This window comes from Monodelphis domestica, chromosome 4 (assembly GCF_027887165.1).
Source record: "Monodelphis domestica isolate mMonDom1 chromosome 4, mMonDom1.pri, whole genome shotgun sequence".
In the NCBI taxonomy this organism is placed as follows: domain Eukaryota; kingdom Metazoa; phylum Chordata; class Mammalia; order Didelphimorphia; family Didelphidae; genus Monodelphis; species Monodelphis domestica.
In genome coordinates, this window is record NC_077230.1 from 279,616,125 (window position 1) to 279,631,508 (window position 15,384).

Consider the following 15,384-nt stretch of genomic DNA (forward strand, 5'->3'; position numbering starts at 1 on the left):
AATAATAACAACAAATAATTCTTGTGATATAAGAGGGCGCACTTTATAGCATGGAAGGTACAGAAGCCAACGACTAAATTCTATGAATCAACACAGAGGTTGATTTTTTTTTTCCTTAAAGAACTTTCTGCAGATTTTAGGGAAAAAAGTTTGACTTGCTTTAGGATCAACAGCATAACGTGATTATATAAATATGTTAAGAACAAGTTTTAATTAAAGAGTTAATTAATATGTTATTCTCATTTGTGGAACTAGGGGAAAAATGAGGGAAGAAATTAGAATTATTTAAAGGTTATGAAATCTTAAGTGAATGGAAAGGTTATGGGATCCTCAACAGAATCAGGGAAGAATAGGGAAAAGTTTCAGGGGGAAAATGATAATTTCTGGTTCAGGGCATATTGAGTTTTAAGATGCCTATGGAACAACCAATTAGAAATATCTAATAGGCAACTAGTGAAGAAGGAGTGGAGCTAGGAAAGTTGTATGCATTATACATGGAAGTCTTAGGATCAGATTTAAAGCTAGAAGTGGTCTTAGAGATCATCTATTTAAACTGCATATTTTACAATTAAGGGAACCGATGCCCAGACAAAGCTAATTGAGCAACAGTACTTTAGTCTGAAACCAGGTCCTCTGAATGGAGCTGTAATGCCCTTTCTAGTTATTACCTCTAGAAAGAAATATTAGTTTACTCTGAGAGCTGATGATACCGGTTAGTTAGATATAGATTCGATTAGATGGCTTCTGAAGATTATTTTAATTGTTAGATTCTTTAGGTTCTATTTCTATTCCTTCCCACTAAGTGCCTTCCTTATGAGATTACTGACAATTAACCCTATAAATGTATAAAATTATGTATATGTTTCCTTCTTTAGAATAGCATTTAAAATTAATACATTATATTGGTACCATGTTAATATTCCTTATGGAATCTGAACATGTTAGAAGTATAGAAGAGTGGAGAGAGCACTGGCTATAGAGTCAGAGATCAACATTAAAATTCTACCTTATAGCTTCTAACCTACAGGACATGGGGCAAGGTACTTGAACAGTATTATCTATAAAAGTTAGAAGTTAGACTAGATGGTTTTTAAGGAGTCTCCTCTAGCTTCAGAACTATGATCCTCTATCAATTTGGTTTATTACTTCCTATTATTCCCTTTGGGAATCCTACCCATCTCTCCTACACTTAGTTTAAGTGCCACCTCCTGATCATCTGAATCAGGAATTGAATTTTCCTCCTTGGAATGCATATAAAAATACTGGGTTTATCATGATCTTTTCTGTTTTAGTAGTACTATTATTTGTATAGATAAGGAACTTTCAGTAAGGGAAGGATTATTTTGTCTTATCTATCTTTGAATCTGCCCCAATGCCTAGGGGCTTTGCACAGAGAAGGTGCATAATGAATATTGAATAGGTTTACTGAACATTTTGACAACTCAATTAAGTTAAGAAAGTAAATCGTCTTCGAACATACACTCATGACTTCTAATATCCAAATAAGTTCTTATTAAATGCCTATTGTGTGTCAAATATGATGATAAGTACTGTGGGTACAAGGATGAACATGAAAGAGTCCTTTATGTACATTAACTTATATCTCTGGAGAAACAAAATGTATATCTATATATATAAGAGCACTGGTATATACACATGTATGGCCATAGCCTCTTTGCAAGAATAAAGAATACACAAATCAAACAACAATATGTTACTTCTATGGAAAAGGGGTCATCTAATGTTAAAACTCTAGAAATTGGAACCAGATATTCAATAAAATAAATTTTAGAAATAATTGGAACTCTAGGAATAACAAGTTTAAAAATAATAACCATTATAGAAATAATAATAGAAACATATTTAGAAATACTAATCCATAGGAGGCAAATGATAATTTAGAACAATATATCCGAAATGGGGCTCATTGATGCAATACTCAGGATGGAAATCCCCCTCAACAAAAGGAACCTCAGAGAAATGGCCAAGGACCTTTATGAAGATTCTAGAGAGGAGAAAGGACTCTGGAATCAGAGAATGAAACTTCTGATTTCCCAGACACTGATATCTTAACACCAGTTATACCAGTTCATTCTCCCCTACATAGTAATGAACCTTATGTAACCTTGAAAGTTAGAAATATTTATTATGAATGACCCATAGAAACTGGTGCTTCCAGCAATTACCACAAAACTTACTGCCTTACAAGGGCCTGAACTAATTCTAACTTTTTAAGCTTTTTTCTGCCTGCATACACATCATTGCTAGGAGGAGATACTTCTATTGCTTCCTATATACAAGATTTACAAATAAAATTAAGAGAACTTCCTGTAGCACAAGGAGGACCTATAGACTTTTCCCTTCATGATCTTAACCCAGGAGACAAAGTATATATAAAGAACTTCCAGCACACAGGAGCAACTTAGCAAGCCTAGGAAGGTCTGTTTCAAATACTATTAACCACTCCAACAGCTATAAAAATTGGAGAAAAGACCTCGTGGATACATTGCTCCAACATGAAACGAGTACCTTCCATCAAAACTGATTGACTGTATCCTGTCACATGCATTGAAGATAAAGCTACAGAGAAAACTGGACACTATTTTCACTGACACTGAATTCCAGAATTTTTATTTTTTATTTTTATGATATTTGATTTTTCGTTGTATTTGAAGCACATGATACCAGTATTAATCATTTTTTGATTTTGCAATAGAATGACTTTAAACATCCATTGGCCAATGGGTAAGTATATGATTTATATTATGTTATAGAATTTGTATTTTGTTTTAAATATGTGTTCTGGCATGTATTCAGTTTAGGAATGGTTATTATTATCATACTTTTATAGAACTATAGAGAAAAGTTAAATAAGTAAATGAAGAGTTAAGTTACAAAGTGTTATAAGTGTTGGTCAACACCCACATCAGGGGGTACTGATTGTATACTTTTTTATGTGTTATCTGTTAGATTGTATACTGTTTTATGAGGTATCTATTAGATTTAAATTGGTATCTTCAGGTTCTTGTTTTCCATATAGTATAATTTTTGTAAATTCTAAGATTTAGGATTGTATTATTTGCTATTGTAATTTGTAATTATTTGTAATTGGGAATTGGATTTTGTGAAATCCAAGATTTGAAATCTTTTGAGAGTAATTTTAGGATTTGTTAACTCCCTGAATCAAGAAAAGTGAACTGTTTTAAGAAGACATGAAAAACCCTACACTACATCAAAAGATCTAAAGTGAACTGTGGGAAGTATTGATGGAATTGAAGGGAACTGGATGCATTTAATGAATGTAAATTTCTTGTGCCTAAGGGGATTGCTCCCTAATTAGCTATTTGTCAATGTTCCTACCTAACACTGGTTTTCCTTTCTTTCTATTTCCCTTTCTCTTATTATTATTTTAGTTTTCTACTAGTTAGTGTAATATTATAGGCACCTTTATGTGATTTTTAGAAGTCTAAGTTATATATGTTTAACTGATACATTAGGGAGACTAGCCTCCCAAAAGATCATGGGGGATATAAAAAGGAATTCTTTATTCCTTTTTTTAATTTAATGGGGGGACCTGGAGGTCCTCTTACCATAGAGATGTGAAGCGATAAACCAGCCTACAGTGACAGGAAGTAGGAACCAGAGCCCCCTGTTGAGCCAACATCAACTGCAGGCTGCCAGTTGCTGACATTTAAGGCTGGCAATTGGTGGGAAGTTGGCTGCTGGGTGTGAGTTGGTTGTTGGGGTTTATTGCTGGTAGTATGGGTTGGTGTTTAGTTGCTGGAATATAAAGGTAGGCCTGAGCTTACTGAGAGGGTTTTTGGCTTTAGCCTTCAAAGGGTTTTTTGCCTCTGGGATCTCTAGAGAGCAGGAGGTCTGTCTCATAGGCAAGAATCTACTGTCAGTTGACTACTAACAGTCTGGGCTTCTATAGAAAAGTGACTGAAGGAGTGAGTGAGCAATAGCTGTCTATTATTTTAGGGAGTTTGGTAGTTAGTGAATCATTTATAGATAGTATAGGTTAGATAGGCCTGGTGTTTGCCAGGCAAGAAGAAGCTGTCTTCAGAAGGCGGAGTAGTTATTAAGAATTTTAAGTATATTTATAGGGTATAACATTAGTAATCTCTCCTTCCTCTTTTTTATCTTTCCCCCCTTTACTATATTCTTTTCCTCTCTCTATTTTAATTAAACTAAATTGTTAATTGTTAAAAGCTGCAAAGAGTTTTCTCTGGCTTAAAGGGATAATATTAATTTATAACTACTATATTCTCATTAAAACTTAAATTATTAAAAGCTGCTCTCTTATTTTGTCAAAACCCCTATTTTAACCCTTATTACACATAGATATATAAAAAGTAATCTGGAGGTAATCTCAGAGGGAAGGCACTAGAATTTTCTTCATTTTTACCAATGGAAGATTTAATAAGAATACTTATAAAGTTCTGTTGTCACTAATCTACTATATAAATTACAGAATGCCTTACAAGTTTTAGGCTTTTCTTTTTTTTGTATCCCCAGTGCATAGTATAGTGCCTGACATGTAAAAAGTACTCAATAAATGCTTGTTGATGAATTAATCAAACAATTTAGAAAAGAATGCTATATTCACTGAAAGCTTACCACTGCTGATATGGGAAAGTAAGATAGAGACAATAAATTTAAAGGGATTTAACTTTCAGAATCCAATACATAAAGGTGTTCTTGTGCTCTATGTTAATCTGTGCATTGTAATTAGATAATATACCAAAAGTTAAATAGTTTCACTATACATACTTGAGACTTTCAGAAAGCAAACCACATAATCCAAATTTTGTTGTCTAACTTTAATATTAGAATACCATACTATAAAATAATCTAAAAAAAATCTCCCAGCCTTATCTGAACAGGGTCAGTCAGACATGAAACCTGGCTGTTTCAAATCTAAAATAAAGCATATGAAACCAGTTTTTCTAGAAATTAAACACCTCAAAATATAGCATAGAACTTACTATCTTTAAAGTAAATCTTTATAACACCAATAACTAGTTTATAACACTGAACTAAAAACAGAAATTCAATAAAAATGTACTAGACCTTGAAACAGATGGGTGGAATATATAGCATTAGGGGAGGTTCTCTATAATTATTATTAGAGGGATTGAAAGAGTCTTTTAGAATACTGCTGGAACCAGGAGAACATTGCATGCAGTACGATGATCAACTGTGAAAGGTTGAGCTTATCTCAGTATTACAATGATTCAGGACAATTCTGAAGGATTCTGACCAAAAAATGCTATTCACCTCCAAAGAAAGAGCCATTGGAGTCAGATGCAGATTAAACCATACTATCTTTCACATTAGTTTATTTATGGTTTTATTTTGAGGTTTCAGTTTTATCGAGGTAAATTTCTCATAACAATGACCAATATGGAAGTATGTTTTGCATGATAATACAAGTATAATCCAGGAAAAAAAGAATTACTGCCCAATACTGGATGATGTTTGATTTTATTTATCAAATTCTATCTACTTTATTATCTTAAACATCTTTTTTTCTTTCGATCTGTTTTTGCCCCAAATATTGAGAACATGACAGTATTTGTCCTCAATTCCATCACTGTTGTTCCTCCCTCCACAAAAATAAATAAAAACACCATTTCACTCTAGGTCAAAATAATCTTTCCAATCTAGTATTTGCTCTAAAAAGTCATGATGAGAGGACATACAAAGAGATGGCTGAATTAGGCAAATGTTTTGTTGCTTTCATGATTATTAAAACTGGGTTCTACACCTTATCTGTACCTTACCTCTGTTGTATATCTTTAATGTACCTTGCATATACCTCATAAATATATTTGTTTGCATGTTGTCTCCTCCTTTAGAATGCCGTCTCCCTGAGAGCAGGGATGCTTTTGCCTTTCTTGTATCATAAGTATTTAACACAGTATTTGGCTCAGAGCAGGCAGTTGATAAATGTTAGCTGATTGACCGGAATCTCTACATGTTGCTTCTCTTATTAGAATAGAAGGTCCCTGAGAGTCATAGATTGGGTCTGCTTTACGTCAACCCCCCCCCCCATATTTATGATAGTCTCGATTCACTAGTAAGTGCTTAATTAATAAATGATTATTGGCTGATATGCCAACATTAGCAACTGGCACTTATGGTTACAAGTGATTTTAAGATCTCCACCTGTGGTCATTATTATATTATAAATAATATAAATATCCAGGTCAGCACTAAGAGCTGTCATGGCATCTGGAAACCTTCCAGATTGAGCAAATTATGAGCCCATGCCAGACTGGAACAAAATAAATTTCTCATAATGCATTGGTGTGAATGCAGGTGCCTAAGCACACACCATTAGGTTCTTTGATTACAAGATTTTTATATTCAAAGAAAGAGACTAGAACTAAATGAAAAGTATAATATTTGCAAATTAATTGCAGTAATCTTTATTAATTTTGTCAAATTAAATTCAATCCAGACAATCTTAAGATTTACCACTAATGTATATAAATACAGAATTTAATTTTGTTGCTATTACCAGTTAATTCTCATGTGTTGCGTGTGATATTCTATTTGAAATCCCTTTCAAGGTCCCTAACTTAAGTTTTTAGAAGTTCCTAGAAGCTGTTTATATTAATAGAAAAATAAGCATTATTTCTTAGTTAAAGATTTTCTGGGATATGAAAAGTTATTATTCGTTTTTAAATAATAAAAAAGTTTAGAACATTAAGAAAACCAATTCTTATCCATAAATCACAAATCAATTTATATTTTAAGATCATACCTGAGCTTCACATGAAACTTCTTATATCAGCTTCAAGTCTGCCTTCTTTCCTGCCTCATGAAATAGAACTTTGTGGAATACTGTCTTGTTCAAAGACATTCAAAAATTTGTATGAACTGATTCAGATTAAAGGGAATGTTATGGATTTATTTCATGACATATGATTGTCAAAAAAGTAAGGTTCTTTTTTCAAGGAATAAGTAATTGTGATTTTAAAAAAGAGAGACAATGAAACATTAAAACCATGTAGAAAGGAACAAAAGGAGGTTCCTGAGAGAAATTCAAACTAACATATTAAATACATTGTTTTTTAAATGAAAGCTATGTATTACAGAGATTCACAGCTTTATATATGATGGTATTTTTCTGTTTTTTGAAGATAGAAATGTTTGTGTTATATGCAAGTATAGAAAAACTAGTAAAGAAGATACAATAGTAGGTCTGGAATCAGGAAGATCTGAGTTCAAATCTGTTCTCAGGCACTAGCTATGTGACCCTGGGAAAGTCACTTAACCCTATTTTCCTCAGTTCCTCATTTATAAAATGAGTTAGAGAAGGAAATGGCAAAACATCTCTAGTATCTTTGCCAAGAAAGCCCCAAATAAGGTCACAAAGAGTCAGATATGATTAAGATGAATGAACAACACCACAGAATAACAACAATAAAATTATTAAAAACAAAATGCTATATACCAGGTTGGGAATTAACAACCCTAATATGAAAAATATTCTTAGGTAACAGGATTTCCTTTGTAAGAAATATAGTTAAGCAAAAGAAATTCACACAATAGTCATATTTAAAAATGCAAGTCTCATTTTGCACCTCATTTTTCACTCTCTGACAAGAGGAAGACATGTGCTTTATTTTCAATATTTCTGAGTCATGAGTGGTTAGTCATCCCACTATCAGTTAAGTCTTTCAAAAACTGTTTTTCTATATATTGTTGTAGTCAGACTGTTGTGAAGATTGGATTTGGTTATCTCCTGATTGTAACAATGAAAGTACTTAGCTATTCCTTGACAGTGAAGATAAAATTGTAATCCTTTATATTTTTAGATCTTAATCCCCAAAGTGTTAACTCACTTTTAAAGTAGATCTACCCATTTTAACTAAAAAAGGTGTTAACTAACAAAAAAAGGTGTTAACAAACTACAAAAGATGTGACACCCATTTCATACATTGAGTGGGCAGTCCTGGAGAGGAGCGTCTGCTGTGATTGATAGATGTAAAAATTTAGGGGAAGTGACACAAGAGAAAAAGGTCTTTAAGCAGAGGAAACAGAGGCACATGGAGATAAATCAAGATTCAGTCACTTGGAGTTGGACTGGATTAGTCACTCAGGCTTGGAGTGAAGAAGGGTCACTCAGAGGAGAGACTGGAAGAAGTCGGAGTAGGACTGAAAGACAAATATTTGAGGAGAGACTGGAAGACAGACACTCAGACCTGGAGTGAAGACACCTGGCTGTGGAACTGGACCCTTGGAGGAGCTCATGCAGAAGACCTCAGACTGCTTTCATTTTAGATGGTCACCATGGTAAGTGAAAGCTAACTTAGTTTCCTTACCTTTCTGGAAGTGTGAACCTCCGGGGAAGGCTCATTGTCTTGAGACTCTTTTCCCCTGGCTGGGGCTTAGAATTTCTAACTGGCTCTTGAAAGAAGCCAGAGTTCTCTCTCCCTCTCTCTCTCCCATTTTCTCTCTTCCTTAATATCTTCCCTCTATTGTAAAAGTAAACTACCATAAATTCAATTTACTTTAGTAATTCATTTTGGGATTTAGAAATAAAATCCCTGACATGGCCACCAATTAAATAATTCAGTCCAACCATTAATTTAACTTCTTGAATTAAAATCAGCTGATCTAGATGAAATCTGTTGTTAGGTATTGAAAAAGTTGGCATGTAGCTGCTGAGTCACTGTTAGTAATATCTCAAAGATCTTGGAAAACAATAGAATTATCATTAGATTAGAGAAGGGCAAATGTCCCAATTTTTAAAAAAGGAAAAAGGATGAATTCTACAGGCTTTGGGCTGATGAGTTTAACTTTGATTTCTGAGATTCCACAGTTTTAAGAACACTGATACATAAGACAGCATCCAGGGGAGTAGAACCATAATGGTAAAGGACCTTGAGCCTATGGCATGAAAAGGGCAGTTAAAGGAAATGGGGATGTTTTGCCTTTAGTTTGGAGAAGAGACAACTAAGGAGGAGAATGTGATAATTGTCTTCAAGTACCTGAAGGGTTGCAATGAGGAGTAAGGGTAACACTTGTTTTATTTGAAATTTAAAGGTAGAACCAGTTACAAAGGATAAAAGTTGCAGAGAAGAAGATTATATTCTAACATTTATAGTCTAACATTCCTATATTTTAACATTTAAAGCTGTGCTGTCATGGGCAAGGTCCAGCCTCACTCAAGACTCCAGGGGTTCCTGACAGTTGGCGAATGATCAGTCAAGAAAATAACAAATGGAAGACAGCTGTATATTTATGGCCACGGGAATGCTTTGCACCTGATAGCTGCTCCACCATCCCCAGGTTTGATGTTTATTTTTATACCTATTTTCTTGGCACACAGATACATTACCTAACACACATGTCCAAATAGAGATGTTTAGAAAAGTGATACATTAACTTTTATCACTTAATTTAACATTCTATACTGTTGTATTGTGATTGCAGATTCTTGACAGAATAAAGATTCCACACAAGATAAAGGATTTTGTCACACATGGCTTAATTTTCTCATTACCATGTGAGGAGTTTTGAGCTTACAAACAATCAAGGAAAATTACTTATTGCCTTTAATAAAAGGGAATAATCAATCAAGAGTTCTTAAAAGACAATTCAACAATTATATCATTGAGGTTGAGGGGTACTGAGAACACAATTCAGATTTAATATTAGACTGGTCATTTTATAAGGTTTACTAGGAACTTTCTGAGTTACTGGTTTGTGAAATCGAGTCACTGAGGTATGTTGAAGCTTAGTGTACCTCTACATTTTCTATGGGCTTTTATGATTGATTTGTGGGCTGGCTTCATGAGAATAAGTTTCTGTGAGTGGGAAAGTTTAAGGCTTGGCCTGTAGCTGTGGCTTTACTGGGAATTATGTACCTAAGTAAAAGTTAACCCATGATAGTCTTTTGGGGTTGGGTTTGAGGGTCTGATCTTTTGGTGATGTTTTAGAGAATTAGGGTACAGGTATTTTGCTCTTACATTATTCCTTATGAGACTAGGGGGATTAATAATCATGTCAATTCCATAGGTAAGGGATATTGGTGAGAGAGTTATGCAAAGGGAATAGAGTGAGCAATCACATCTTGCCACGGGTCACTCTGTGGATTCCTAAGCTACCACACGTGACTCTGTTAAGGTGTTGTGGCCTGATGGCTCCCAGCATTGTGCAAAAGTGAAATGGATTCCCTCCTGAGGTGCTAAACTGCTCTTCCCTGGAGGCCTTCAGAGACTAAATGATCACTTGACAGGTTATCAAGGGGATTTCTTTCTGATATGAAATGGAGTAGATGGTTGCTGAGGTGTTTTATGTCTCTCAAATTTGAGATTCTGTGATTCAAGATCTACTTCACATACACTTAGGAATGATTGTAGGAAGATCAATTAATTTCATCATAATAAGGCAATATCCATATTATAGGTAAGTTGTAGATCTGAATTAGTAGAAATTCTCTAATGGGAATTCCTTCCACCAATAAAATAATAGAATCTAGCTAAAAACAAAATAATTTCTCTCTTCAACTAATTTATAATCTAGTAAGGAAAGTCTGCAATGTCCATTCTTCTCTTCTATAGACCAAATAGAACAATGTTACCGTTGTGGAAAATTAGCACAAACTTTGGAAACCAAAAACGACCCAAAAAGTCAAAAGATAGGAAATATTCTGACCCAAGTATCTGATTCAAGACTTACACATAAGCCTTTAAGAAATATGTTAATGTGTATTTCTTCATTATTAAAAATTCATAAAGTTAAAAGGATAACATCCTTAGTAATGAACAACAACAAAAAAAGAAGTACTACCTATATTTAAGACAAAAATTAGATCTCAAGTAATATCTGAATGAAAAAATAGAGTTGAAGACAATCCAAAAGGGAATGCTAAATTATAAGAGGGAAGTGAGAGATATTAGGAATGAACTTTTAAAAACAGTATAACATGGCAAATGATAGCTAGTTGGGGTTGGGGATGGGGGAAGCAAAGATAAATGCATAAGAAACCAGACACAAGAGCATTGCTTTCTTAGCCTATAAAAACTAGGACAGACATTTGAGGCTTGCATTTGAGCTTTGTACTTTTTTTTTCAGCTTTGAAATGTTTTATTCACTCTTTTGGATGTACTATAAATAAGTGTTTCCACTATGGAAAAGAATGGCATGAGCGCAGTACATTGAACTGGGGAATGGGTCTGCTGAAGAAGACATCTTCAAAAGGGTAAAAGGTTAGAAAACAACCTGGAGGCTAGAATTCAGTTCTTTATATAAAGTCCCTTGTTAAAAAAAAATGAACAAAAATAAAGAAAATAAAAGGAAAAAATTAGAAAAGAATGTGAGGCCCATGGTGAGATGACTTATTGCTGCTCAGTGTCCTTATCCTGGGCCTTAGACTACCGTTCTTCTTGGTCCTTCTGGCTCTCTTGGGCCTCCTGGGTCTCAAGCGCCTTCCTCTACACCTGGATCTTGTGATTAGACTCTGGGTCACCATCCTTCACTGAGAGTGCCTCTAACTTCTTAGCCATTTGGTCAGAACTTTTCTCTTTGACTATTCCTTTCTCTTCGTTCGGTTCTTCTTTTGGTTCTATTTTTGGTTCTTCATTTTTTACTTTATTTTCTTGGTTTTTTAGCTCTTTCTTGCATTCTTCGAATTTTGCCTTAAACTTCTGGGCATTTTCTGCATTCAGGAATCAGATGGCCAGCAGCTCTGGCTTTGTACTTTCATTGGCAAAGTCAACATGTGTGTTCCAAACCTAAGCCCTGTCACTGCCTGAATTGGGCTTTAGCTCCATCGGGGGGTTATACAGTGATTCACACAGATCTTGAGAGTCTTGTCCCACCTCATGAGGAGGTGAATTGTCCCTTTCTCCTTGTGTTTCAGTAGCTTCACATCACCTGTCCCTCGCTCTTTCCACTCTGGAAGGTCATTCTCAGATGCAAATCAGAACAGCTTATCTCGCATCTTAAAGAGCTCTTCTTCATCTTCCTCCAAGGTCTTAATCTCCTGTTCAGGCAGAGAAAATGGGCTCAAACTGGGAATCATGGTTGCTATCATCCATGCCCTTGCTGGTCGAATCATGCTCCTGAGAATCCTCAGTAGTCGCCATCAGAGCGGGGTGGGTTGGGGTGGGGGGGCGATGCGATGGAGGCGGCAGAGATGGCTGGCCCTGATGATGTGAAGGTGAAGGCAGCGGCAATGTTGGTGGTGGTGGCGGTGGCGCTTGATTCATCCTTGTCTGGCGCTGGTACCTCCTTGCCCTGCACTTACCTTAGCTCAGTCCTGCCACCCCGAGCTTTGTACTTTTAAATGGACTAAGAATTTAAAGCAAAAGGGCCTTAGTTTTCTTTGCATTATAGCTAATGATTTTTTTAAATGTCCATTATCAGTACATTACTGCATAAAATTCCCACTTTCATCTGTTGTCTAAAGGAATCTTAAATAAGACTCCAACAAAGGCACTTATAAACCATATAACACAGTAGACTCAGTTGTTGTTCAGTCACATCTGACTCTTTGTGGGATTTTCATGGAAGAGATACTGGAGTGGTTTGCTACTTCCTTCTCAAGCTTATTGTACACATGAGAAACTGAGGCAAACAGGTTTAAGTGACTTGCCCAAAGTTACACAGTTAGTAAGTGTCTGAGACTAGATTTTAAATTTAGGTCCTCCTGACTCCAGTGCCAGCACTTTATCAACAGTCCTATATAGTGGTCCCACAAAAGACTGAATGGTTGTTAATTCCATATCAATTCTTCTTCTTTTTCGATTTGCGAAAAAATAAACTGGATGAGAGGAGAAATATGCATAATAGAAAAAATTCTAAATCTAAGCATTACTTCTTCCCATTTCTTCAAGCATTTGATGTAGTAGAAAGATCACTAAGATTGGGTCAGTGTTCCTGGGCTCCTAGGCCATTTCTTTTATTAGTTTACATCTTTAAAGGAGACACTTGATCTTCCCAGGCCTCAGATTCCTTATTAATAATATGTATTCAATGGATTAGATTACATCAAAGATTCAAAGAATTATAGATTTGGAAGGGTCCTCAGAGGTCATATATTCCAGTCCATACCTGATCCATAATAATCACTTGAACACTCTTTATAAATGAATCCTGGTTTCCAGACTCTTTTTGCAGAGCAGGAGTAAAAATTCACTACATCCTAAAGAAGCCCATTTCAATTTTAGACAACTCTTGATAATTAGAAATTTTTCTGTTTATCAAGACAAAAATTTTCCCCTCAGCAACTCTCAATGATTGATTCTACTTCTAAACTTTAGGGTCAAGAAAAAATACCCTTTTTTTTATCCTATGTCAGTCATCCAACCATAAAGGCAAATAATATGCCTCCTATTAGTACTATGTACCCCAAAGTGAACATAATAATATAGACAAGGTCCTTAAAACTCTTACCTTCTGTCTTAGAATCAATACTGTGTATTGGTTCCAAGGCAGAAGAACAGTAAGGGCTAGCTAGGAAGTGTCTGAGGCCAAATTTGAACCCAGGGCTTCCTATATCAGACCTGATTCCCAATCAATCCACAAAGCTACCCAGCTGTCCCAGGATTCTACAATTAATGAGTTAAAGGAAAATCAATATGGGAAATGAACCCGACAATAATAGACATGTCCAAAAGAGAATGGGAAAATCCTGAATGGAAAACTATATTTCTTCTCAAAGTTTTTTTGGGGGATTGGGAGGGTAGAGGACCACCAAAATTAGAGGGAAATAAATAAAACCTTTTTCTCTCCACATTTTTTCTACTGGGTTTGTGCATATCAACCTATCTACATATCTGCCTACCTACCTACCTACCTACCTAACACCTGGTTTTTGGAACAAACCATAAGACATTTTATTTTGCTACACTAAAAATATGACATTAGACGTATAAATGACAACTTAGTGGCTAGTATACCGGACTTAAAGACCAGATGACCTGGGCTCAATTCCTCCTAAACATAGGCAAATTACTTACCTACTATGAATTTCAGTTTGCTCATCAGTAAAATAGAAAAAAATAAATAGTAGTACCTTCTATCTCATAAGGCTGTTATGAAAAACACATGAGTATAAAGCACTATGAAAACTTTAATTATGAAGTGCCTACTATTTATCTTTTTACTATTAAATGGTATTAATGAGTATTATATCTATTTCAATTTCCTCTCAAACCTCCAAATCTCTTTTCCTCTTCCCATCAAAACAAAAATCCAAAAACTTTATTTCCAAAAACCTTCAAAATTTATAGGAATCCTCTATAATCAATAAGATATTTTAAAAATAAAACATATTTTAAAATATGAAGAATAGAAATGTAGTCTCTAATGAGTTTATTAGGCATAGTCTACACTTTTGAAGACAGAAGACTGGTGTGGTATGTTCAAAGCTTTCATAGGAACTAACTTGAGCTCTGCATGACTATTTACTACTGAAAACACAAGATCTTCAGGTATAGTTAAAAAAATAAGTTTTTAACCAAAGTGCAAAAATACTATTGAAGTTAAGGACAAACTTTTATTGAATGTTAAGGAATCTTCCAAAAGCCTCTGAATTTATAATTTATAAATTCTTTCTTAATAGAATAACAACTTAATGATCTCTCAGTTTTCATCTCTCTTTTCCATGTGGCTGGACCTATACACTAACGGTAGTGTGCCCAACCTACTCAACCTGTCTTCATGAGTAACTGTTCTTATGCAGTTTCACTACAAAAAAAGAAACAGAAATTAATTTAAAATAAGGGAAATACCTGTATGCCATGAAAAATTGAATGACAATAAAATTATATTTACTTTTAAAAATCTATATTTTAATATGTGCTTTATTGTACTTCTCATGTCAAATACCAGGCACTGCCACTTCTTCCTATCATTTGCTTGTTCAGAAAAAATGCTAAATGTCTCAAAATCTACTTTTTATGGTATCAATTCTGCATATTTTAATAGTAAAAGCTTATTTTAAAATGTACCTTTTTATAAATACAAACAAATTATATTATATTGCTGCTCAGGAAGGCTCTACCTCTATTATAATGGAGAAATAGAATGTCTTTCCCACTCTAGAAAGAATCAACAAAGGATTCAATTCAACAAATGTTAAGAAAAGAACATTGTTAGAGAAAGAAAATCTTAATAATTCACAAAATACTGGGCTTCTACCTTAAGAGTTTTTCTTTTCCATCTTTCTCTTGTAATCAAGGAAGAATAGAAAAAGCAAATTAAACCTGAAATGTAAGGAAAATGGACCCAGGAGAAGCAGATGGAACAAACATGAGCCAGTAGAGAAGGGACATTCCATGGAATTCAAAGGAAGATTCAAAGGAGGAATCTGTTAGCCAGAACTGGGTCTGGACACACACTATCTCACCAGAAACTCTG

The 15,384-nt window shown here is 34.6% G+C and overlaps 1 protein-coding gene and 1 pseudogene across 8 annotated transcripts in view; both read right to left on the reverse strand.

Annotated features, from left to right (window-relative positions):
* ARHGAP32 (Rho GTPase activating protein 32) overlaps nucleotides 1-15,384 on the reverse strand; it is a 430,718-nt gene that overhangs the window by 52,859 nt on the left and 362,475 nt on the right. The gene's annotated exons all lie outside the window — the stretch shown is intronic.
* Nucleotides 1-15,384, reverse strand: part of LOC130453798 (ran-specific GTPase-activating protein-like) — a 42,838-nt pseudogene continuing 27,454 nt past the window's right edge.